The sequence below is a fragment of the Acomys russatus genome, chromosome 7 (assembly GCF_903995435.1).
Source record: "Acomys russatus chromosome 7, mAcoRus1.1, whole genome shotgun sequence".
Taxonomy (NCBI): domain Eukaryota; kingdom Metazoa; phylum Chordata; class Mammalia; order Rodentia; family Muridae; genus Acomys; species Acomys russatus.
Genome location: NC_067143.1, coordinates 16,884,073 through 16,911,028, shown reverse-complemented (window position 1 = coordinate 16,911,028; position 26,956 = coordinate 16,884,073). Strand labels below are relative to the sequence as shown.

Here is a 26,956-nt window from a genome sequence, read left to right as displayed (position 1 = left end):
AAAACCGAAATTGAGGTATTTTTTTAATGTCTTAATTGTTATCAAGTTAATGAGATTTGTGCTATACTGTGCAAATGATGCTGACAGGTACAGAAGACCAACCTCTAAAATGCACTGAGCTGCTAAGAATAACCACATTAGATTCTCCACAGGACAGACAACAGATGTGTAAGAGAGATTTTACCCTGTTCATGTAACAAATGTTCACGACCTATACTCTACTTCTGTGCTTTTACTTCAAATAAAGATGCCACCTTTAGAAAGATTTACATAGGATTCTCTTCCATAAACCAGATGCAATTTCTTAATGAGGCTCCTATTCAAGATTTGCCATGGCTGACCTGGAAGAATAAGTAGCCCCTAAAACCTGTCCTTTCACATCATTCTTATGACTGATTCACTTGAAATTCACTTATTATAACAGGTCAAGTAGAACAAGGTACAAGGAATTCATCTTTGCAACTAAATAGCCTATCACTAACAATTAAGAGCTATTGTTCATGTTTAAATGTAGTTATCAAACCTGAACTAAATTCATATATTGTAAATGCAGCTGGTAAGGAGAAACACACCTGCAATATCAGCACTCAGAGAGGTAGGAAGACGAGGAGTTCAAGTTTATCCTCCCAGTCAGTTCCAGGCCAACATGGACTTTTGTCTCAAAATAAATAAACAAAAATTAAATTAAATTAAAAATCCCCAGATAACATTTCTTAAAGAGGCTTAACATGTAGCATGTTAACAGAAAACAAACAGCCATGTTCCATCATCCTTTCTACACAAATTTACTGGACAAGTTACTTTCCTTACTCAGTATCAATCAACTTTCAAGAATTATCACGTATGAGCAGCATAATCTGCTACTAAAAAGCAGTATCACTTCTATTTGATTAACAAGAAAGAAGAATGGCCTGCTCATTTTTAGCTCATTCTGGCTCAAAAAACAAAAGTCAGGAGAACACTTTCTGACAGTAAAAATAATACATTCTTTTCTCCATTTCCATAGTCCTGGGCTGTTTTGTTTCCTGAGCCACTGAAACTCTGAAACACTTATTTCTTTTGTGGCTTCAGGTAAAACCTAGAGATAAGTAACATATACTTAAACCTCTATCAAAAAATGGTATTTAAAAAAAAAAGAAGAGAAGTATTATTTGTAGATAGGCCTAATACTAATAATCTTTCAAAATTACTATCCGCTTGTTTACTTATTATAAACAACAGAAACCAAGAAACTGTAACTATTATTTTGAAACTAAATGAAAACATGGAAAGAAATTGCATTTGTATTTATTAATAAACCACTTTAATAAGAAAAAACTAAAGCCCCTTCAAGTACTTCAAACATCTCATGTTAGAAAAAGAAGTTTTGAGAAAGCCAACAGTATTTCTACTTGATACAATTTTATTTCACATCTTCCATTAAAAAGAATAAAAGCCTATGGCATCTTATAAAGGTTATCTTTTTTTAATAGTATGGAAAATACATACTTCCATAAAAGTGGATGGGTAATTACAAAATAGTGCAACTATTCCTTTGAACAGATAGAACATCTGCCTTATAGAGTAAAATCCTAACCTAGGAGCCAGACTCCACAGATTCTAGCTTTAGGTGAATTTAAGAACATCTTTTTGAAATTTAACTCTTCAATTTTCTCATGTTTAAAAAAAAAATGAAAACAGTAGCTGATGTCAGGCAAAGAAGTATCTAGGTTTATAATACCCATGACTCGATTATCAGAAGTTCAAATGATAATCACTCTCCAAGTACTTGAGTAAATCTATTTTATTTTACACACACCACTCATGCATGCATACTATTAATAGGATATTGAAGGATAGACTGGAAGCAAGACATGAACACATGGCTTGGACTATACTCCCCACCCCACCCCACCAAACAAACAAACTATAAGAAAAAAATAACAGCAAGTCTTTACAACTGCAGCTGTGGTGCACGTCTACAGAACTGCTCTAAAACTGGAAGGATAGAGAGCATTAAGTTCCATAACATGACGGGATAATATACTGAAAAATAAAATACTGTTATGTGCAATAAATGACCAACCTATCCAAATGATAGACTTGTTTCTTAGTTTTTTTAATCCGCACAACCCAGGCCAGTTCATAGTATTTAGAGGCACCTCAGAAATGTTAGCTGACCATTTGTAAACATACTGGTAACTCTTTCAGGCATATTCCACTATATGATCTCAATGTTTGCATCCCCTTAAAACTTCTCTGGAAGCCTAAAATCTGAGGTGATGAAATCACAAGGTGGAGGTTTTAGGAGGTCCTGCTTCCTAAATGAAAACAGTGAATGAATGAAAACAGTGTCCTTATTTTTAGAGACCCCATGTTATTCCTAACATTGGGAAGGCAGAGGCAGGTGGATCTTTGAGTTGGAGGCCAGCTTTGTCTACATAGATAGTTTTAGAGGCTATCAAGAGACCCTGATACAAGAAAGAAAGAAAGGGGAGGGGAAGGAAAAAGGACAAGAGACAAAGGAGGGGAGGGGAGGGAAGGGGAAGGGGAAGGGAAGCTGGAGAGGTGGCTTAGAAGTTTAGAGCACTTGCTGCTCTTCCTGAGGACCTGGGTTCAATTCCTAAAGCCCATATGGCAACTAACAACTGTCTATAATCAGACACAGCAGACCCAACATCCTCTTCTCACCTCCACCAGCATCACACACGTTGTCATACAAGCAGGCAAAACTTTCATACGATAAAATCTCAACAACAACAAAAAAAGAAGAGAAAAGAAAAGAAACACTAATAAACAGCAAGAGACAGACAAACACAGAAACACTTGACAACCTAAACATAATAGTACAGACCTGCAATCTCAGCTACTATGGAAGGTGATGCAAGGGACTTCCCAGTTCAAGGTCTGCCTGGGCTAGAGTGAGTCTGAGGCCAATCTTTCCAACCTAGTGAGCCCTGTGTTAAAATTACTAAGAGGACTAGGAAGTGGTAGAGTAGTTCCTAGCATGTGAGAGGCCCTAAGTTCAATCCCCCTAGTCGGGCAAAACAAACCCTCCTAACACTATTCAAGTTTACAAAGAAAACTAGCTTTGATATTAGGACTGCTCAGTGTTCATAACTAGGGGTGATAATTTTGGGCAGGGGGGGGTCTATAGACTACTCTGTCTTTGATATTTTATAAATAGCAGGATGAACCACTTAAGGCATCTAGAATGATACTCTAAAATCTGAGTTAATCTAAACTCTAAAATCTGAGTTAATCCGATTAAACAATAGAAATCCTTACACTTAAAGGCTGAGTTCACAATGAGAAAGAAAAGTAGTAGAACAAATAATGGGCTATAGACCACTATATACAAGGTATTTAAAGATCATTTGAAAAACTGGGTATGAAGTCTTCTAAGGTAAAGTTAAAAGACTATTAGGCATGTCACCATCTTCAATTCTCACAAATCTGTGATACCTTCACCATCCTGTTTATAGATCACTTCACCGTCTTTAATTCTCACAAATCTTGGATTATCTTCCCCATTATGTTTGTAGATAAAACCATGTCTCATCAAAAATAAAATCGACCTTTATTTACAAAGCTATTTCTAGGCTGGGTGGTAGTGGACATGGCTTTAATCTCACCACTGGGAAGCCAGCCTGGTCAACATAGCTAGTTTTAGGAAAGCCAGGGCTCCATAAAGAAATCCTGTCTCAAAACAAAACCTGAAAGCTATTTCCATTACACATTCGATCACACTGCTCATTGATAATATTTTTGAGACAAGTTCTCACTCATCCCTTAGCCTAGGCTGGCCTTGACCTTAACAGAATCCTGCTTCAGCTTCTCAATTGTTCATTTTACAGATGTGAGACATCATGGCGGGCTCACCATTGTCTTTATGGTTATCAGTAAGGAAGAAAACTGTCAAAACCATCTAAAACTCTTTTATCCTAAACTCTTATGAAGAAAATAGGAAATAAATGATAATATACCAGTAACCATTTAAGAGTTCTTTCCTATAAAAAAAAAAGTCATTTCCAAAGATCATTTTAAGCTCTTGAGCAGAAAAATTAGCTACGGCCAATTAAAAAGAAAATGCTCATAAAAATTTAGAGAAATTATTATCACAATGATTTAAGGGAAGATAGAAACTGACAAATGTTTAAGAAATACAATTGACTAAACCGTTACATGTCATTTGGCATAAATACCTAATGAATGCTGTTTAAAGTACTAATCAAGTAGAATGAGATTTTGCCTCAGGTAGAAATTACATTTTCTATTTAAAGCCATAAAGAGGGGAGGTAAGTAACCAGTCCTGGTGGTATACATACACATTTTAATCCTAGAACGCTGGGAAAAAAGCCAAGAGGAGAGTTCCAAGTCATCCAGAGCTACATCATAAGACCACATCTCAAAAGGAAAAAAAAAAACAAAAACAAAAACAAAAACAAAAAAAAGTGGTGAGATAAAAAAAAAGCCACCTATAAAACCTGCACAAAAATGAATGCTCTAATCCTATAAAGTTAAACTCCTCAGGTTTGGAGCAATGTGCAAAGGAGTACATGTATACTACTCCAGCCACCAATGCAAGGTAAATATTAACACAAATCTTTCAGAGCTTACATTCGATTTTGAAAACAAAGCTACAAGTCATCTCTTTTTATTATGTACTGTATCTTTCTTATTAAAAAACATAAATTGCAAATTACTTGTTGAACTTCTCATTTTGTTACAGATTTTGATGCAGGGCTTTTTTTGTAATGCTAACTATTTAAGGCCTTACAGTCACCATCAGGCTTAGCAGCAATACAGGTGCGGTAGTCATTTCCTTAAAGATTTCATAAGCTGATTCGATTCAAGTGGAGAATCTAATACCGAACCTTTTTCTATCATACATACCAAGACAAGTTTTCCTTTTTATCTCTCCTAAATTTACATTATTTGCCAAAAGGTATCTTAAGTAAGTGTAATCACTAATCTGAGTTGTGACGAAAACACTGTTCATGTCACTTGTCCAATTTATTCAACATGATTTACTGCGTTTTTTATAATGTAGCTTTTTAAAAGCTGTATCTCTTAAACTTCAGTTCGTCTTTATTTCAAACACACTTCACTCTCCAAACATTCTGACATAATTTGCTGTTTCTCAAAAAACCATGGGTTCCACATACTCCTTCACGATTGAAGATCATTTTGGATCATACATCCCATATACTATTTAGTTTACATTTACAACAGCACACTAGTTACTTAATAAAATCCCAAAGAGATTTTGCACTGTTTTATTTTAGCATGCTCATACGAAGTCATTTTAAAAATATTACACAATATTGTCTTTCGAGGATTCTAAGGGTGAAAGGTCTTATTAAAATTCTATTTTCTATTTTTCAGGCTAAAGCATTTAGCACATTGAATTCTGACTCTTCCAACAAAAAGCCTCCGCATCAAGATGGGGAAAACGGTCTTTTCATTTTCTCAACTGAAAGGGGGGAGGGGGAAGAGGAGGAGGCCAACTGCTTACAGGTTTGCATTTACATTTATTTAACATGGCAGGTTAAGGAATCCAGCAACTCACGTTCAACTACTGAATCCCACCAGAAGCAGCAACCGAATAAAACGAGAGCGCAATCCTTGCGCTCGAAGAGCCGCTTCTATCTGTCTTTCCTTCCCAATCCACCCCCCAATACCCCAACCCACTAAGCACACATCTAAATATGTCTTCCCCGACCAGTGCGCCCCTTTGGAGGAAAAGGCCTGCCCTTCGCAGCCTGAAGCCACCGGCGGCTCTCCGGTGCCTGCTCGGAAGAGGCCCCAAATCTCGACGCCCCAGCACGTCCGCCCCACCCCGGGGCCCACTCAGGTACCCGCAGGGTGACAAAACCCTCCCTCCTCCAGCGTTCAGCCAGCACTGACAGTTAAGGCTGCAGTGGCCGCAGCCACCTAGGGCCTACTCCTGGCACCGGCCCCTCCGCACCACGCGCCCAAGCACTCGCTGCTCACGGAGGCGGGTGAGGGCCCGGGCGCCTACCCTACTACCCTGTCACCGCGGCCCGGAGGAAGGGGGACGGTGGGGACGACGGGCAGGTACAGACCAAGAGGGAGCGCGCCGCGCAGGCCGCGGGCCGCCGCAGCACTGACCTGTCCTCCTCGCCCCCGCGCCTGGGCTGCGGCCCTCCCAGCTGCGGCCGCCTCGCTGGTCCTGGTCGCCCTCGTCCGCCGCCGCCGCCCGCCACCGCCTCGTTCCCTTTCGCTGGCGCCACCGCCGGGGCTCATGCGGGACCCGCGCTTCTCCTCAGGAAACCGAGGCCGGGAGGGCCGGGCGCCTGGGCAACCTTGGAGTCGGCGCTCGGCCGGCTGCTGCCGCGGTCTGTCCCACAGTGGGGGGGAGGGGGGCGAGGGCGGCGAGCAACTCCAGGGGAGAGCAGAAGGAGGCGCTACCGTCCGCCACAGGCCGGCAGAAGAGGGGCGTGCTAAAGCGGTGGACGGCTCTGCGTGGCCCGGTGCGCGAGCGGGCGAGCGAGCGAGCGAGCGCGGCGAGGGAGGAGAGGCGCTGGCGAAGACCGAAGGCCCTGGTCGTCTCCTGTAGTCACCCGGAGAGGAGCGCCACCATCTTGGGGAAGACACACGGATCTCGCGAACGCAGCGCAGGACGAGACGACTGGGTGGGCGGGGCCGAGTATCCCGACAAGCAGCGCGCGCGCCGCCCTGCCGGGGAGAGAGGGGCTCCAAGCCGGGAGGCGGGCCGCGCGTGCGTGGGATGGCCACGGGCCCGGCCCCGCCCCGATCGCTGTTCCGAAGGGCCCTTCTCTAGTTCGCCTCCGCCAGCTGCGCGGGGACCGGTGGGAAGGGGAGATGGCCTTGGGCTGGGTGGAAGCGGGCCAGGCGCCGTCGCCATCTTGAGACAGGGCTGGGTGAGGCTTGGTGTTGTTAGCCTCTGCTCGTTTTTACCCAACCCATAGACCTGTGTGATTCGGTGAACTCGGAGAGTGGCCCAGGTTAGGCAGCCGAGGAAAGCCTCGGGGGTCAGGAAAGGGGACGAATCGGATGGGAAAGTCGCTGAGGCGGTGTAGCGAGCTCCGGGCACGATGGGGAGCAGAAGTTTTCAGTCGCTATGGCCGACCCCTGCTGCACCTATTCACCCGAGCTGCGTGGGTTACCGTGGGTAGGCAGGCTTTCAGCAGACAAGGTCATCAGCTCAGGTCTCTGCTAGTCGAGGATATGTCACTGATTTACCAGATTTTACCAGAAGGTAAAAAGCACAGCCGCTGCAAGATTGTCAACCGGGAGGGAACCGCCTGCTTGATCCCACGTGGATAGGGGCTCATTTTGATGTACACAACACCCGAATCCTATTAAAGCCATGTGTCGTGATAGTACCCAGTGGCCGTTTTACTTAACGGGTTTGTTGTTATTATAAAGACGAGCTGACGAGCTATTTTCTGGCTTGCAACTTTGTGGCTAAGCCTTAATCATCTTCTACTCAAAATGCAACATTTGCACATAGCAATGTACTTTTTTGTTTCTTACACATCAAACAAATATGTATCCGATCTTACCCCTATAAACAGATGGTTTGGTGGCGGTTGTTTTTCGAGACAGGGTTTCTTGTGCAGCCCTGGCTGTCCTGGAACTCGCTCTGTAGACCAGGCTGACCTCGAACTCAAGAGAGTTCGCCTTCTGCTGGGACGAAAGGCGTGTGCCACCACCGCTAGTATTTAAAACTAAAAAATAAGCAGTGAGGGCATGGGGGATAATAAGTGATAGTGTTGTCATGTCAGATTTTAAGATACTTTAAAAATATATGGTTTTGATTTTGTTTTGTTTTTTCCTTCCTCCATCACAAATCCTTATTTGGAAACTACCGTTGTATTTTATGAAAAGAGCCAGTAACAAACGTAACCTTTTAAGGATTATCTCTGCAAATTATTAAATATGCAACCACCAAAAACGAAGATCATTAGACTACTAGGAAAAGTAAAGTCCACTACTGTTGCAGCATGTGAAGGTACTTTAAGCAAATTTCTCCTAAATGGAAAGTTGTCCAGAAAGGAAAGGTAATTTTATAGTAATGTGAATTATCAAAATGTAGCCAAATGCCCAGAGTTCTAAAAAGCTGAGAAGTTTAAAGGAAATAGATGTCAAAATGGTAATCCAGTTTTGTATAGAGAATCCCAATTTCTCCCAGGAATATGAAGAAATTATTTTTTAATTAATGTTAAATATACATTCTTATAGGTGCTTGCCTACAACCCCAGCATGAAGGAGGCCATGACAGGAGAAATCTGAGCTTCTTTGGCAAGCCTCGCTATAAAGAAAGACTATATCAAAGGGGGCTGGAAAAAGCAATGTTTATGTTAAAAATTATCATCATGAGTAATTCCTGGCACCGAATCACATAAATGTATCACAATTTTTTCCATTATCAGGTGTTAGGAGATGATCTGGCATATTTTGATGCTAATTAATAAAAAGCCATCCCACCCCGGCAGGGCAGATGAGATAAGTGTGGCTAAAGGTCCCAAGGAAGGGAGAGGGGAATCCTGGAAAGAAGAAAAACCACCATGAGGAGGTAGGAGAAAGACCCTAAGGAGAAAAGAGGAAGACAGCCATGGGTTAGATGGAGGAAAAGCACATGGCAGGCATGGATAGAGAATCCAGCCCAGATTAAGAACATTAGCAAGTATTTGGGATTATGCATGGGAGGTAGCTTGGTAGAAATTATTAGAAGCATATGGCGTGGGATTGGGGCAGGTATCACATGCCTGCCCCACTATGGGAAGTAGTTCAGAGGATTAATGTTTGCCCTGCCCTAGGTTAACTAAAGCTATTTTAAAATATAACAAGTGTCAGTGTCTTGATTGATCACTAGCCAGGCCTACTGATAATACAGATAATTTAAAAACAACAATCAGGCTTGTATTATTTTCAGAGTTTTTTTTTTTTTCTTGGAAAAACAATTTAGTGTCTAGGTGTGCAACAAGTTCTTTTTAGCCTAAGTGAGACTCAGTAGTTTCTGTTATTTTTTCATTTCAAATGTAAAGAACCATGTAAATATACAAGCATATTAATTCATGCTTTGAACAAGCTTAGTGTCTACTCTTTACCCAGAACTTCCCAGGCTTTGTTGAAACAATAAAAGAAAATCCCTGTACCTGTCTTGGGTAAATCAGTTCAAGAGGAAATCAAGCCTGTAAAACTCTCAACAGTTTTTTAGAGCACTTCTGGGGATGTGAGTGTGTCAACTATTTTATAAATAACTGCTACTCCTTCTAAGCTAGAATAAAATGAACAAGAAAGGCATAAATTCTCAACGACCAGAAAAATGATAGCCAATATTTTGGCATTGAACACCCTGATCACCCAGAGTTTGGTTTGTTTTGTTAATAATCACGTATTTTCTATTCACAGCGTCAGTGATTTGCCATGGGTTTCTACTTAGACCTAAGCTCTGAGAACAAGACTTATTATTTCACATAGGCCCTACCTTCCTTCCACACCTGTCTTCTCCAAAACCCACATAAAGCCATTGCTTATACAGTACTTAAGTATTTGTCTGTCTGTCAGTCATCACCCTTTTGCATGGAATTCTTTCTTCCTTTTAGACAAGTCCAAGCACCTTTCTGAGCAGCCTTTCTGGTCTTCCCGAGGCTTACTGCTTCTGCCTCCGCAGTATTTCTCTCCATCCTGCCACTTGTTATGCATTGTTGATGTGTGACTTTGACCTCCCACTACACTTTTTGAGAAAGAAGAGTTAGTGTTCATGGTTTTTCCTCTGCCTCCTTCCTACCTAAAACACAGTAACTCCTCAAAAAGTGAATGATTGAATCAGCCCTTCTAAATGTAAAAATGTAAAAGAAAAAAGTTAAAAACTAAGGCCAGTGTGTCTGATGGAATTCCCAATACTGAAATAATGTAATAAAGTAGATGTTTTGGAACATTTAATATATTCAAATTGTGTAAAATTACACAAAATACAGGCCTGCTTATGCAATTCAGTGGGTACAGAAAAAGCAGGTAATTTACTGGAAGGAATCTGAAATCCAAAAATTAGATAAGTGATAATAAATGTATTAGAACCTTAGTGTGTGATATGTCAAATTGAAGTTTTGATGATGATGGCCTATGAAGCCCTCTTAAAGTTATGACTCATTTGACACTAATTCTACCAATTATACAAATAAACAAGAATACATAAGAAGTTTGGAAGTTCACAATAAGATGGCTCTTTGGGGTAAAAGCACTTGCTACCAAGCCTATGGACCTGAGTTTCAATCTCTGGAATTCACGTAGTAGAATGAGAGAACCCAATTCTACAAATGACTGTGATGCACAGATATGCCATGGCATAAACGTACATGTGTATGCGCACACGAATTTTTTAAAATTAGTTTTTGGGGGCAGGAGAGCATTCGGAGACAGGGTTTCTCTATATAGTCTTGGTTGTCCTGGAACTCTGTAGTCCAAGCTGGCCTCAAACTCAGAGATCCACATGTCTCTGCTTCACAAGTGCTGGAATTAAAGGTATGCACCACCACCACCTGACTATAAAAATGTGTCTAATTACTTGAACAAAAGCCTGAAAATCCTATCAAACCTTGTTTCGATCTTGCTCATTTCAATCTCTTCTGGGAAGTAGATGGAAAAGAGAAGTATATGACTAAACACCACCGCCTGCTGCTGCTGCCACTGCTGCCACTGTCGCCTCCGCTGCTGCCTCTGTTGCCGCTGCCGCCGCCACCGCCGCCCTGTGCCACTGCCGCTGCTGCTGCTGCTGTCACCGCCGCTGCCGCCACCGCCACTACCGCCACCACCGCTGCCACTACCGCCACCGCCGCCCTGCTGCTGCCGCTGCCACCTCTGCCACTGCCACCAACACCGCTAATACCATGCTGATAGTCTGAACTCTTCTGAATAAAACTGTTCTATTCAAACCAATAAATCAACCCTGAAGAATTTTCCTTCTGAATGACTACATCATTTGAATTATTTGAAGTCATTCACACTGTATCCATTAATATTATTTTAAATACATTTAGTGGTCCTAGAGCTCTAACAACGTTTTTTTAATCTGAATAAGTACATTGACTGAATAAGCCCTTTAGTATTAAAGATGATACACTTTCTGTGTTTCTTCAAGGTCTCAAGAAAACATTTAGCTAGTCAATATCAATATTATTTGTAATTTAAAGGTAATTTTAAGTTTTAAGTCTTGACACTGATAAATGCAGAATACAAAATTCTATTACTGAAATGATGTTTTGCTGTGTAAACTCTTACCATTGCTTCAGATCACTATTAATAAGGCTTTTTCATAATATTTACCAGCTATTAGTGTACAAAAATCAAGCATTTTAATGGTAATAATAGAAATATCATCATAGCGTTATATTTTCCTTTTGCTTTGTTTTTAATCCTGTAGACAGAATATCTTGTGCATTCTATGGATGCATTGCCTGTCAATTAAAAAAATAGAAAGGGAGTATTCAGCAGGAAAAAAAAGATCCTGGGATAGTGCCTGGTGCCCAAGATTTGTACGGGAAGATGTGAGGACAGACAGACATATGTTACCAGACCAGAGGTAATCAGCCATGTGGCAGAATATAGATTAGTATAAATGGGTTATTTTAAGTTATGAGCTAGGAAGACAAGAGGCTAGCCATTTGGCTTAGGTATTTGTAAATATACTTTGAGTCTCATGAGTCATTATTTCAGGAGATGGGGACCATAAGGCTGAGAGAGAGGCAGAAGAGAAAGCTGAAGAGAGGGAAGTCTCCATAGGGCAGTATAGACCATGAGCATGTGGCCATGAGGGCTGGCCTGAAGGAACAGAAGCAGACCAGGAAAGAACAATTATGGCAAATAACTTTGGGTGTATAGCTGGGAATTAGCAAAATAGCTTAGAGGGTTGATATCTGCCCAGTTATTAGGCTTTAAAGCTTTTATAAATCTAAAGGCTCCTTGTCTCAATTATTTGAGACCTAGCTGGTATGGAAAAGCCCTAAAAGAGTCTAATATCCCTTCCTCAACCAGATCATGACAACCATAGGCCTGATCACATCTACATAAATTTGAGTAGTTAACAGCAAGTTTCTGAAGTGATAAGGGATTTTCACAGGTTAAATATATGTACTCAATATATACTCAATAGATGACGATTGTTTAAACTAATCTCAATAACTTTTATGACAGACTTGCCTCGTATGCACTTTGTACATTAGAAAATTGAATTTATATTAATAGATAAGCAACTGGCCCATGTTTCACAACTTAAAAACTAGTACTCCTGCCTCTTCCTTCCTGTGTGATGGGATTACAGGCATATACCACCAAACCTGGCTATTTTGGTTTTTCTTAATGTAAAGCCATTTCATTGAATTTCTTTTCTGGTAATACAGTGAACTGAACCCAGGGCCTCATTTATACTAAAGGCTCTACAACTGGACCATAGCCCAAATCTAATTGGAAGTTTTCTTAATCATAAAATAATACCCATATCTCTATCCTATTCAGTTCAGTTCTGTACACATGGGAGCCCATAGCCAACCTGGTTCTGTAAGTAGGATTGGCATGCACTGAGGCTTAGATCCAGGCTGCAAAGGCTTGCACTATCTAAGCAAATGAATGAGCAAGCCATACTTTCTATATTTACCTCAGTCTGGATCTAGCCCTCAGGATTACAGGCTTAAAAACATGTTTTCAATCAGCCAATCAGGAAATTAACCCTAGCCAAGTTAAAAACATAAAGTTACAAATTAGAACACTATTTTATTGGTTTGAATTGAGAAATGAACTGCTATGGGGATTGGAATATTGAAAAGGACTGGAATACCTATGACCAGGACATTATTTCTCTGTATAAAGATATGCAGGACACTCAATAGCACACTGCTTAGGTTTGGGATCTACAGAAAGGCAACTTAGAGATACTATGGTGTTTGGGTTTTATTTTTTAATGAATTCAATCTGGAATACCTAATTCATCAAATTTTTATTAAGAATTTTCTTGAAAGGAATGAAAACCTTTGATCCTTTTGCCCAAGGTCCTTTGAGAAGGTTAGAGCCAGTATTTCATATTCTAACTTTACTCAGTATCCCTACTTATAATTAGTTCTTTTACATAGAACCGTTTCACATTTCAACCATATCTGGCAAGCCTAGAAGTCAATTTTCTGTTTTTAAAGTGATTTATGCTAACTTCTGATAGTCCTTTAGGCAGTTAATCTGAAAACTTAATGCTCAAAAGGTGATCTTGTCTTCTTTTTCTCTGTTTTTTGTTTTTGTCATTGTTGTTGTTTGGTTTGGTTTGGTAATTCCATTCTATGTGCCAAGGACTAATAATGTGATACTTTATTGACAGAATGATTGTAATTCTCATCCAGAAGACTTTCCCTATGGTAAGTATCTGAACTTCTTCGGGCTTCTCAAGTCTGTGAAACTTACTGACTTGCCCTCAGTTTTTATTCATATTTCTCTATCAGGACAAATACTTGTTATATGCTACATGCCCCAGTTTGTGTTACCTTCCCATTTTCTAATCATTTCAGCCACAAGAAAATATCAAAAACTCCTACTCCCTGCTACCATTTCCTTCTTCTGTCCCCGTCGTTCGCCTTCTTCCCCCGGATAGCCCCATCCTATTTTCATGTAATATGTGTAGGAAGGCATGCAATACGTCTTCCTGACTTTGACTTAGTTTGCTTAACATGATGACTTCCAAGTTCATTTTCCTGCAAAATATGTGCTCCTTTTCTTGCTTGTGATTAGCAAACTCTATTGTGTATGTTTACTTACCCTGTTAGAGAATATTGACTGACCTAAGAGCTGTAAAGAAAGTGATCCAACCCACGGGTCCATTATGGACTGTGCTTGCCTTGCCTTCTCCGTTACCCAAAGGATGTTCTACAATAAAAATGCATTTAAAAGACTGCTTCTTTATTATTCCCCTACACAAGCAAGATAGGGGAAATTTGGTTTTCTACAGTGCCTACTTATAACAATGCTCAACCTGCGAAAAGATGCCAATGCAAAGTTGTTCCTCAAGGAATGTTAAATAGTTCAATTCTGTGTCAAGGTTTTGTACAACAGTCGCTAGAAATAATTCACAATGAATTTTCTCAATCCAAAATTTTCCATTATGTGGATGATATGTAGTTGGCCAATTCTGATGCAAATACATTAGAGAGAATTTTAATGAAACAAAATGGATTTTACCTAGTTGGGGTTTACAGATTACTCCTGAAAAAACACAGAGAAGAAATTCTCTTCTATCAACTGTATAGGATTCAAATTAAGTCATCAAAAGATTTAACCACAAAAGGTACAAATCAGAAGAGATGTTATGAACTTTTTTCTTTTTTCCTTTGAGAAAAAGGTCTCTGTTTGTGTTAGCCTTGGCTGTCCTAGACTCCCTTTGTAGACCAGGCTGGCCTTGAACTCACAATGATCTTCCTGCCTCTGCTTCCCGAGTGCTGGGATTAAAGGAATGCTCTACCACACCCAGCTAGTTATAAACACTTAATGACTAAAAAATTATTGAAAAGTATTAACTGGTTATGGCCTATTATTGGGTTAACTACTCAAGATATAAGTAATTTGTTTCAAACTTTACAAGATGATTCAAACTTGACAGTCCTAGACAATTAACAGCTCAAGAAGAGAAAGTTGACTCAGGTAGAACAAAAATTGCAGGACACACATCTGGACTGCTGTAATGGAAGTTTTGGTTTCTTTGTGAACTCAGTTATGTCATGTAAATATGTTTTTGTTTTAATACCATGTATGGGATTTTACTTTGTGCTTTTGTTTGTCCACAGCTTATAATTGTCTCCTGTGAAGCATGGTCTTTGCCAACTGGTAACATCCTGTCTCATGGGATATGGAAAGGTGCACGATCCAGGACTCTGAGGAAGATAAATAGGAGATCAGAGGGAGAGAAAATGTGGCATGCCACAGTGGCTTGAGTCATGTAGCAGTTTGGAGAGACCAGAGACTGGAGTGGCAGACAGAGAGAAACATTTCAAGGAAGTGGCTCAAAGGACACTGATTGTTGTGTTTACTGTTGACAGAGATTCATTTTGCCCAAAAAGAAGAAAATTGGCCCTAAACACCCAGGAAAAGTAAAGGAGGCTGAGCTCCCTCTCCCCACTAACATTCTTTCTCATAACCATGGTTAAGGGGTTGGTGGAAGGGAGGTAGAGGCTTCAATAAGCCAAATAAAATAGTTTTTTTAAGTGTTAATAGACCACCTAGATCCCAATCTTGACTGTATTCTAGTTATCTTGCCTTCTACTCTTTACCCTACTGGATACATTATGAAAACTCATTAGCACATAAACAGTAAGAAACCTAAAATTTTATATTGAAAAGTTTCTGAACTGATTGTGAAATGAAGAATAAGACTTTGTCAACTAGCCAGATAGATGTAGATGAGATTATAGTGCCTCTTACCAATGTTAACATTACCTCATTGTGGATAATTAATGAAGACTGGCAAAAACACTTATATTAATTATTTGGGAGTGGTTAATAGCAAATACCCCACAAGCACGTGACTCAAGTTCATAAAAAGAGCTAATTGGATTATCTCCCTCTATAGTAAAATGGACACCAATTTCTGAAGGCCCTGCATTTTATACTAGTGCAAATAAATTAGGAATGGTAGGTTATAAGTCAGGAAATATAAGTAAATTAATTCAAAGCCCATATGCTTTCGTTCAAAAATCAAAGCTATATGCAATTCTTATGGTCTTATTTGATTTTCTGAACCTCCCAATATAATTACTGACTCATAATATGCAGACAGTTGTATTACATATACAGACTGCTGAATTTATTCCTGATAATTCAGAATTAAAATTATTAAAACGACTGCAGCAGACAATTCAAAACAAATTACCCATTATATAGCATACACATTCAATCTCAACAAACTGGCTGAAAACAGATTGTTCATCAGACTGTCAGACTGGAAAACCTTGATGATGAAATGGATATTTGCTGATGGACCGATGATCCAGACTGCAGTTAATGAAGAATCATCACATCAACAGATTTTCAAAAGTTTTTTATACAGCAAAAGAATCAGTGATCTAGAAGCATCCAACCAGGTGAAGAAGAAGCCAATAGAATGAGAGAGACTCTATGCCATCTAAATATCTGAAAGAGGATGGCTATCCAGAAAATATAAAATACCCCCCCCCAAAAAAAAAAAACCCAGTGGAAAAACAGCAATAACCCAGTTAAAAAAAAAAAATGTGCCTGGGATCTGAATAGAGAATTCTCAAGAGAAGGAAAAATAGTTAAGAAATATTTCAAATGAATGAATGAATAAATAAATAAAATAGTTCTCTGTTAGTAGCATTCAGTGAAATGCAAATAATAAAACCTTAGATTCTCCCTTACCTCTGTAATAATGCCAAAGCTCAACAAAACAACCAAGAACATATACTAAAGGCAATGTGAATAAAAGGTAACCTGCTGTTGCTGGTGGGATTGCAATCTAGTACAGCTTCTCTAGACATCACTGTGAAGAATTGCCACTCCCCAAGACCAGCTCCAGGAACAGCAAAGAGGAGAGAAGAGAGGTGGATCCAAGGTAGGGAGAATTGAGCAGGTGGTGAATGGCTGGTTAAGGGAAACCAACCATTGGTTGAACAACCAGCTAAAGGAAATAGTTGTTGAGAACAGGTTGAAGAAAGGAGGAAAAAGAAAGACTGGGAGATTCAGACATATGAGGTACAAGCTAAAGGTCTTAAAGCCCAGGAGAAATTTTCTATCTTTCTCCATCTCTGTCTTGCTTCTGTCTGTCTGTTCTACTGTCTCCATGGAACAACTCCAGTATTTTATTGAAATGAAGTTCAATTTTTTTTCATTACAGGTTACATCATGATTTTTTTTTCATTGTTACAATCACAAGGGCAATCAAAAATCAATAGAGTAGCAAGGAAATACAAGAAAATCTGTAACCTACCACACAAGTTAATTAATTTCCAAGCAATGGTCAGCATAACCTGATCATTACTTCTTAAACAATACTCAGGAAACTTTAATCATAAATTTCCCTGGGCTAAAGCCATTGTGTTTACAAGATTGGCATAGTAACATAGCTTGAGCTAAAGGTTCTTTAATAAAGAAAAAACTTGGCCTACTTCCACTCCCAGACCAACAGGTGTGCTATCCAAGCCTAGGCTAACTGCCAAGGGGTCCTTTATTGTAAAATATCTGTAAAGCGTGATGTTTCAAGTCTACGTTTTATTGCCTGTAGTGCATTTATTGCCTACAGAAACATTTCTACATGTAACGGTATCTAGCCAGGTACTATTATGTCTAGGTGTTAACTTTCTTACATGCAGCTTCTGCTTGGGTGCTTACAGTCAGAGAAAAAAAAAAACTTTATCATTGCCTCAAGCCTCTGGCCAGATGCTCTTTTTAAACATACGCTGTGGGGGAAAAAAAATTACTGGCGTGAATATCCCAAGGGCTGAGAAATAAAGAGAAAAAAAACAGTTTTAGGATAAATAGCAGATTTCTAAACAACATTACACCTAGACCATACATAATATTTAGGGGAAGTGGTGATCAGCCGGAGATCTTTGGAACTTTGTCAAGCAAAGCCTCAACAGCTGCTCCGGGTGTTTAGTGATCATGCTGGACAGTCAGAGGTCTCTGGAACTTTGCCAAGCAATGCCTCTATGACTTATCCTCGTGTCTGCAACAAAGAATCTTCAAAAATCTAAAAATAAGCCACATGACAGAGATATACTACTCTTTAGCATGTTCCCAAATGACTTGACATTCTCCCGCACAGTTGGTTGCCTGGATAGCCATATTTATTACTTTTATATCCACAATAGCTAAGAAATGGGGATAAAAACCGAAATATCCTTCTACTGATGAATAAATACATAATGAAAATATGATCCATATAATCCATGGTATTCTCTTCAGTCACAGAGAAAAAAATTGTGTGTACATGGATGGAACTATAAAAGATCGTAGAATGAAGGAACTAATACCCAGAAAGAAAAAGCATCACATGTTCTCGTTCATCTGAGGGGCCTAGCTTTAATTTTCAGATGTGAGTACATAATCTTGAGTAGCTGCAGAAGCTAGGAAAGTAAAATGGGATCATTGTGAAGGGTTGGGAAGCAACAGAGACAGGAATAGTAGGGTACAGATGAAATAAATAGGAAAAAAGGAAGGATAGGGAGTCTTCAGTGAGGGGTGGAGATACATAAAAAAGTACAGAGAAGGGTAAAATAGCAATATGGATATATTTAAAAAAGTCACAAGGAATGCCATTATCTATCTAAAATGTCTGTAATACTTGTAAGTCAGTATGCAAATATATGTGTGTCATTTTAAACTGTATATATATGACAAAATTCTCATCTGGGATGATAGTGATTCCTCAAAGTGCCATAGACCACCTTAACAAAAATCTCAACACCAGGCATGAGAAGTCCTCATTTGAGTTGTTGGTCAGGTTTAACCAAGAGGCTCCTGAAACAGTATAGGTTATTTTTTTTTACCTTCATTGCCCTATATGGAACTCATGCCCTGATATGGAACTCATCTGAAAGTCTCCTCCATGAGGACTAGATTTCATAGTATCAGAAGGCACCATGAAAACTTCTAAAAGAGGGAAGCAAGAAACATTCCTACGTAGGTACGATGCCTATGAACCACAGTAACCAGGATTGCAGGAGAACCCTAAGCATGTAGTAGTAGCAGGCATGCCTTGGTGGTAACCAACAGCTCTCTAATTCGACCTACTATTCACTCACGAAGAGGAAAATCATGCCTCATACTGTAAACCTAGTTAACTACCCAGAACTAGTGAAGTCATGGATCCAGAAGCAGAACCTAAATTAACACTTTACTAACCTGGAACATCTCTTACCTACATTCTAAATATATACACAATTAAGTGTTTCCCTCATTAATCAAAAACAAAAAACAAAACAAAACAAAAAAAAAAACTTCCCTTTGCTACAGATGGAGAGCATTACAGAGAACCACAATCAATCAAAACGCAGAGGTGTGGAGCCCATATCCAACTGATACATCTACAAAGTTACTTCTTCGCCTAAAGCATAATTTTGGAAGAGGGTCAAAAGACTGTAAGAGCTACAGAAACATAGAGTTTGCTGTGAATCTCACAGAAATGTCAGAAACTATAACCATAAAGTCTCACCAACATGGCTGTCTATACTACCCCTTAACAAAGATGGTGCCAATAGACAATTATAATATGAGGCCTCAACTTCAACTATAAGCAACTATGGAATTCTAGGAGTGGGAGAAATAATCTCCAGGAGCACACCAACTGGTTATCCACCACCAGTTGATCAGTGTTTCTCTCTTGCTACTTTTGGGTTTTTCTTTTGTTTGTTTTTTGTTTTTCAGTACAGGGCTTGCTTCTGTATGTAGCCTTGGCTATCCTAGACTGGCTTTGTAGAACAGGCTGGACTCAAGCTCACAGAGATCTGCCTGCCTCTGCCTCTCTGAATTGTGGGATTATAGGTGTGCACCACTGCACCCGGCCTCTCATGCAACTTTCAATATACTTTCTTCCAGCAGTGTATTTAGTTTTGATTGTAGTATTATACAGGGAGATTCCTTTGTGATTTTTGTCTGTTTGGTGTGCTAGATGATTCTGTATCTGGATTACCATATTTCCCCAACATTTTGTTATGATTCTTCTAAAACATTTTCTATACCTTTAGAGCGATTCTTCTTCTATGCTTGTAACCCATAGATTGTGCTCTCTGTAGAGTGCCACACACATCTTAGAATTCTCCTCAATGCCTTCTTACTGCATTTGTCCTCAAGTGTCTTTGTCATCAAGTCTCACTGTTCCATTCTATTGGTGAAACTTTCTGGAAGTTTTGATTTATGCTTTTCAGATTTCAACATTTCAGATTATTGACTTTTCTTTTCAGTAATTCTCTTTATTGAGTTCCTGTTCATATCTTGCACCATCTTTCTTATTTCATTCATTTTTTGTTTGTATTCTCATTCAGGAGCATATTGCCTTTTTTCAGTTTTTTTTTTTTTCTTGAACATGCTTAGCAAATCATTCTTAGGTGTTCTCTGTTTGGGAGTTCAGCTAGTTCACTCTCAGTAAATGTCATTATTAGTAATTTTGGACACTTCTGTTGCTTTGTTTTTGTTTTTTATATCGCTGCATTGAGATTTATGCATCAGATGTTATTTCATTACTGGCTTTCCTTTTTCCTTTTCATTTCATTCCAGGAAGTTTCAGTTCAGTCAGGAGAAAGAATTACTCCACATTCATGTGCATTTATAATGCACCTTTAAAGTCCATAAACCAAAAATGGGTAAAACTAAAAAAAAAAAGAAAGAAACCAAAACCATAATCAAAGTGAAGTGTGTTTAGGTGCTTCTGCCAGTAATTGATAAAACAAATAGACAGAAGATTGAGAAGAACATAAAATATTTAAACAGTACAATTAAGATCTAGTCTTAATTGAACCATATGCTATTTGCTTTCTCTGGGAAGATACTAAATTCTGAGGCAATATTTCAGTCTTGAAACCTGGGCCTGACCTGATGGAGAATAAAGTCTCTCAGGGCTTTGTGATTCTAAATTTTAGCTAGATAAAAAGGACTTCATCAGCAGATACATGATTTCCTCTTAAGATATTAACTATATTTGCATTTGCATAAAGTACACAAATAAGAGATATTAATTGGTTTTCCATTCTCTACTCAAATGTCTTAGAAGACTATTTATCAAAAAAAATTTTTTAAAGAAAGACAAGAAAGCAACAATTAAATGCATTGTGATGGCTATTCTTGGTTGTCAACTTGGGTCCATATGGAATTAACTAAAACCAAGGGGCTGTGTATCTCTGTGAGGCATTTTTTTAATTTAAATTATTTGAAATTAGAAGGCCCACCATAGGTTTCTCAGAAAACTGGAAATAAATCTCCCCAAGACCCAGCTATACCACTCCTGGGTATATAGTCAAAAGATGCTCCACCATTCCACAAGGAGACTTGCTCAGCTAGTTAATAGCCAGAAACTGGAAACAACCTAGATGTTCCTCTACCAAAGAATGGATAGAGAAAATGTGGTACATTTACACAAGAGAATACCACTCAGCTATTAAATACAAAGACATCATGCGATTTTCAGGAAAATGGGTGGACCTAGAAAATATCATAATGAGTGAGGTAACCCAGACTCAGAAAGACACACATGGTATGTACTCACTTATAGGTGGATATTAACGATACAGTACAGGATAACCATACTACAATCCACAGACCCAAAGAAGCCAAGGAGGGCCCAAGGGAGGATGCTTGAATCTCACTCAGAAGAGGAAATAAATAGACATCTGAAGTAGATAGAGAGCGAGATCTGGGTGGGAGAAGGGATAGGGAGGTTAACAGGTGGGAATCAGGTGTGGAGAAACAGGGGTTAGGGGTTTGGGGAGGACTGGGAGAGAGAACAGAAATTGATGGGGGCATCTCTGGGACAGGACAGGGGAGGTTCCCAGGAGTCTACAAGGGTAACCCTAGCTGAGACTCCTAGAAGTGTGTGTGTGTGTGTGTGTGTGTGTGTGTGTGTGTGTGTGTGTGTGTGTGTAAAGGAGTCTCAAGTTGACACCTCCTGTAGCCAGGTGGGACTTGAGAGGAAACAGGGGGACACCAACCCACCCATAACACCTTTGACCCAAAATGTTCTTGCCTACAAGAAGTATAGGGATAAAGATGAACAGAGAAAGAAGGAATGGCAAACCAATGACTAGCCCAACAGGACCTACTCCATGGAAGAGGGCCAACCCCTTGACACTATTAATGATACTCTGCTATGCTTGCAGACAGGAGCCTAGCATAACTGTCTTCTGAGAGGCTTCATCCAGCAGCTGATGAAAACAAATTCAGAGACCCACACCCAAACAATAGGTTGAGTTCAGAAAATCTTGTGAAGCAGTGGGAGGAAACATAGAGGGAGCTGGAGGGAGTCAAGGACACCACAAGAAGACCAACAGAGTAAACTCACCTGGCCCATGAGGGCTCACAGAGACTTAACCAACAACCATGAGTATGTAAGCTGGGCCTAGACCCCCTACACATATGTAGCAGATGGGCATCCTGGTCAACATCTGGGTCCCGTAACAATAGTAATAGGGGCTGTCTCTGACTCTGCCTTTGGAACCCTTTCTCTTATCAGGACTGCCTTACCAAGCTTCAGTGGGAGAGGATACATTTAATTCTGCTGTGACTTGACATGCCAGGGTAGATTGGGGGCCTCCCTTTCTCTGAGAAGAAGGAAGGGTGATATGCAAGAGGACATGAGGGTGGAACATGGAAGAGAGGAGGGAGGGGGATGGGATCAGATTGTAAAGTGATTTAATCAATCAATTAGTTAATTAAATGAGGGAGAAAAGGACCACCCTAAAACCCTATCTTTTGAGGTGAGAAGATCTATCTTAAATACTGACCACACATGACAATAATATCGTATATAAATGACATGAAGAAGGAAGCATTGGTTCTTTGCCCTCACCCTCACTGGCAAGGTTATTTCTTCACTGATATGGAGAGCTTTCTTCAAGACTCTGGTGTACACTGAAGACATCCTGCCTCATGGACTGAACAACTACTGGATTCTTGAACTTTTTTGTGTAGGAAGCCATTGTTAGATTAGCTAGACTACAGCCTACCAACTACTAGTGTGTCGTGTGTGTGCGTGTGTGTGTGTGTGTGTGTGTGTGTATGTGTGTGTGTGTGTTCTGTTCCTCTAGAAAACCCTGACTAACATATGCATGGATAGTTGTAAGAAAACAAAAACACCCAAAACGAACCAAACAACAAAAAACACACAAACATAATGAAAACCAACACACTTTAAACTGAAAAAATTTCAACAGAAACCTGAAACTAAAATGTAATTAAATGGATAGTGCAGAAGTAAAAATTTCCATGCCTCAATTAAGAATTAAATGAATTGCACAGCTTATAAGTATATGACAAAAGGGAAAAAGATGAAGATATAAAATAAATTATTAAATAATCTACATATCTGTAATGTAAGTTCCAGTAGAATGTCAGGGAAATCTTGGGCAGAATATCTTCAAATTGCTGAAAGCTATTAAGTTACAAATTAAAGAGTAGAAAACCTGGGGGGGCGGGCAGAGTGTAAGGAGAACCCAACCTAAGTGCATTATCATCCAGTTGTTAAAAACTCAAAGAGAATTAGATGCCTCTAAAAACCACCAATAAAATGAGACACATGATTTTAAAGTATGCACAATAAAAGTGACATCTGGCATTGTATTAGAAATTGTGGTCAGGGCAGAAGAGATGGTTCAGAGGTTAAGAGCAATGTTTGCTCTTCCAGAGGTCTTGAGTTCAATTCCCAGCAACCACATGGTGCCTCACACTCATCTATAATGAGATCCAGTGCCCTCTTCTGGAGGGCAGGCACATATGTAGGCAAAACATTTTATATGTAGTAAGTAAATCTTTAAAAAAAAAAGAAAAAGAAAAAGAAATTGTAGTTACCACAAGACAATGGAACAATATATTTCAGACAGATGAGAAGAAAAACAGCCATCCTAAGATTCAAAACTCAACTAAAATAATAATTTTCATTCTATGTAAATGGGTATTTTGCCTGTGTGTGTGTGGGTGTGTGTACCACATGTGTGCTCAGTGCCCTCAAAAGCCAGCAGAAAGCAAAAGAGCCCTAGAACAGGAATTACAGATGGTTGTGAGACATCATTTGGTGCTGTGAACTGAAACCAGGTCCTCTGGAAGAGCTTCAATTGCTCTTAATCTCTAAGCCATTTCTCCATACCTGAAAATATATTCTTAATAGATAAATTTAAAATAAGAATGCTTTGGAGAATAAAGCTTACAATATCCATGTCAGCAAGTCTTTTTCAAAATTAATTCTTTATACTGCAGGAAAATCATTCCAGATGAAAACAAGACTTTAAAAAGAAAAGAAAAAAAAAAAAAAACCACTGGATGGATAACTTTGTAAAAGACATAACCATATAAGAACTGTTAGAAATAATTGTACTCTAAGCTTTATGATTGAAAATTGAAGTATATGCCAGTGAAAGCATGGAAAATTAAACCATTAAGTGGATTGAATTGGTTTTAATGTATTGGTAAGGAGGTGGTAAAAATAAATAAAATAATTAGTAAATGAGAAATTAACACTGAGCATTTAAGTAGCCATTAATCCATTAAATCATAGGTAAGTGGGTGGAAATATGATTCAGCAGTTAAGAGCATGTGTTGCTCTCCCAGAGAATCAGATTGAACTCCCAGCACACCCACATCAGGAAGCGCACATCTGTAACTCCAACACCAGGGGCTCTGTCATCTTTGCCCCCAGTAAGCACCTACATTTATGTACATATTCTCACACACTGACACACACCACACAGACCTAGGCTGCAAAACTATAGTTGGGAGCATCAAGGACCATCTGGCGTAATTTACTATGACATTAATCTAATTAAATGTGTAGCCAAACTGCTTTATAAGTATTCATATTTTCATCTTACTACAGGTCGGAGATATCCTGAAATGAAGATTGGACTCGCCTCCAAGGAAGGACAACCCTAAACAGTAGGAAATACCCAAAGAAAACTACACCTCCTCTCCCCACTAACCTCTCTTTCACCTGGTGTTGGGGTATCGGAAGGGATTGGAGAGGAGTAGGGAGAAAGAGATCTAAAGAAACCAAAATAAAAATAGACTTTAAAAATACAAAAAATATACACTTTACACTCAGTCTAGTACTACTATCTACGTTCACCGGAGAAGCTTTTTTGTGCAGTAGGCAAAAGTTAACACAAACATTCACAACTGTAGAAAGTATTAAAAAATGACTATGGAGTGCTCATTCGTAAACAGACATTTATAGTACTCCCTGCATGCACGATACAGATAATATCGTCAAAAGGGACATAAAAAGGTTGTAAGAGCTGCATGAGGAGGAGTCATTTGAATACTGTCTTCTGGAAATGACATGGCTGAAACAATCATGCATGTATTGGAGATCTGGCTACTTGTACACGATGTAAACAGGGGAAAGAAAAGGATATGAGGGGTCATATGGTGAAGGGAAATACTGACTCTTGCAAGTTGTTCTCTGATTTCTACTGATTTCTATCTGAATACGAGAGAGAGAGAGAGAGAGAGAGAGAGAGAGAGAGAGAGAGAGAGAGAGAGAGAGAGAGGATAATGACATGAAAGTAGGAGACAGAGTATTTGTGAAGAAAAGTGTATTTTAGAGTTATCTAGAGAAAGCAAACTGATAAAATGTATGGGATTCTTTAGATGGCTGAATATTCTAAAACCAGCCATCTGAATAGAAAGTCCAGGACTCCAATTATTGTTGGGTCTATAAGGCCAGATTTATCAGCTGGTCTTCAGAATATATGTCAGAATCCCAAAAATGTAGGCTCTAATGCCAGTAAAGAGCAGGCCAAGAGTAAGGACTTCCTTTTCCCATGTCCCACAGGCCCTAACCCTACATAAAGAACAGCAGGCAACTAAGGAATGCAGAGAGTCTGATAAATAGTCTTCCCCAGAGAAGAGCACACCAGTTGGTTGTCCAATGCCAAAGGATGAGTCCTGTCTGTACATAAAAGTAATGTTGGAAAGACAGAGCATATCATATGTAGGACTATATATGTATATATATATATATATATACATGCAACAACACTTAATAAAAAAAGGCCACAAATTTGAAAGAGAGCAATTAAGAGTATATGAGAGGGTTTGGAGGAAAGAAACAGCAGAATGTAATAATATAATCATATTATAATTTCAAAAAGAAAAGAAAAAACTGAAAGAGCACAAGTAAATGACTCAAATTTGAAATAGAACAAACCAACCCAAATCTAATAGACAGCAGGAAATAGTAAAATCAGAGCAGATGTTAATGAAATAGAAACACTGAAAATAATAAAAGAATCAATGAATCCAAGAGCTGATCTTTAAGAAGATAAACAACTGATCCTTGGCTCATCCAAGAGAAGACTCAAATTAACCAAATCAAAAACGAATAGCAAACATTGCAAAAGACATTAAAGAAATTCAGAATGTTATAAGGAAATACTTTTAAAAACATCTATTCCCCTAAATTGAAATTTTTTAAATAAATAGATGGATTTCTGGGTTTATTTGAACTACAAAAGTTAAACCAAGAAGAGATCAGCAACTTAAATAGAACCAGAACAAATAAGGAAATAAAAAAGGTTTAAAAAAAACCCAGGCCCAATAAATTCACAGCTGAATACTACCAGACTTTCAAAAAATTATAATCCATACATCTTAAATTACTCAAAATTTACAAACAGAAAGAGCACTTAAAAACTCTTTGTATGAAGCCAACATAACTATATCTAAAACCAAAACCAAGACACACCAAAGCAAATATCAAGGCAAATATCCTTGATGAACATAGATATAAAAATCTTCAATAAAATATTTAGAAACTTAATACAGGTACATATCAAAAGATCCTCCACACTGACCAAGTTGGCTTATCGCAGAGGTGCAGGAATGCAAGTCAATGAATGTAATAAATTACATAAATGAATATAAAGACAAAAGTATGTAAGTATCTCCATAAATACATACAAAGCATATCACAAATTTCACCATAGACAAAGCAGTGAAAGTCTTCGAGTGAAGGTAACTAGAGGGAATGTGTCTCAACATAAAACAGACTATATTTGACAAAACTACATTTAACACCATCTTAAATGGAGAAACACCTCAAAGCAATCCCATTAGAATCAGGAATGACACAGGGCTGTACAATATCCACACTCTTTTGATGATGTTGTTGCTGCTTCTTTTGAGACAGTTTTCCTCTGGGTAGCTCTGTCTGTCCTAGTCCACTCTTTGTACCCAAGGCTAGCCTGAACTCACAGAGTTCTAGCTGTCCTTGCCTCCCTAGTTCTGAGATTAAAGG

At 39.0% G+C, this 26,956-nt stretch overlaps 1 protein-coding gene across 5 annotated transcripts in view; it reads right to left on the bottom strand.

The window, feature by feature from the left end:
* The window catches only part of Ube3a (ubiquitin protein ligase E3A), a 76,592-nt gene extending 70,091 nt beyond the window's left edge, over positions 1 to 6,501 (bottom strand). For 4 of the 5 annotated variants that reach the window (XM_051148652.1, XM_051148656.1, XM_051148655.1 and 1 more), the window contains exon 1: positions 6,115 to 6,501. The gene's annotated coding sequence lies outside the window, so the exon portion shown is untranslated. Of the gene's footprint in view, positions 1 to 572; positions 650 to 6,114 lie in introns of those variants that run through there. The other variant, XM_051148653.1, reaches the window with a different exon arrangement.
* Positions 6,502 to 26,956: the final 20,455 nt, after the last annotated feature.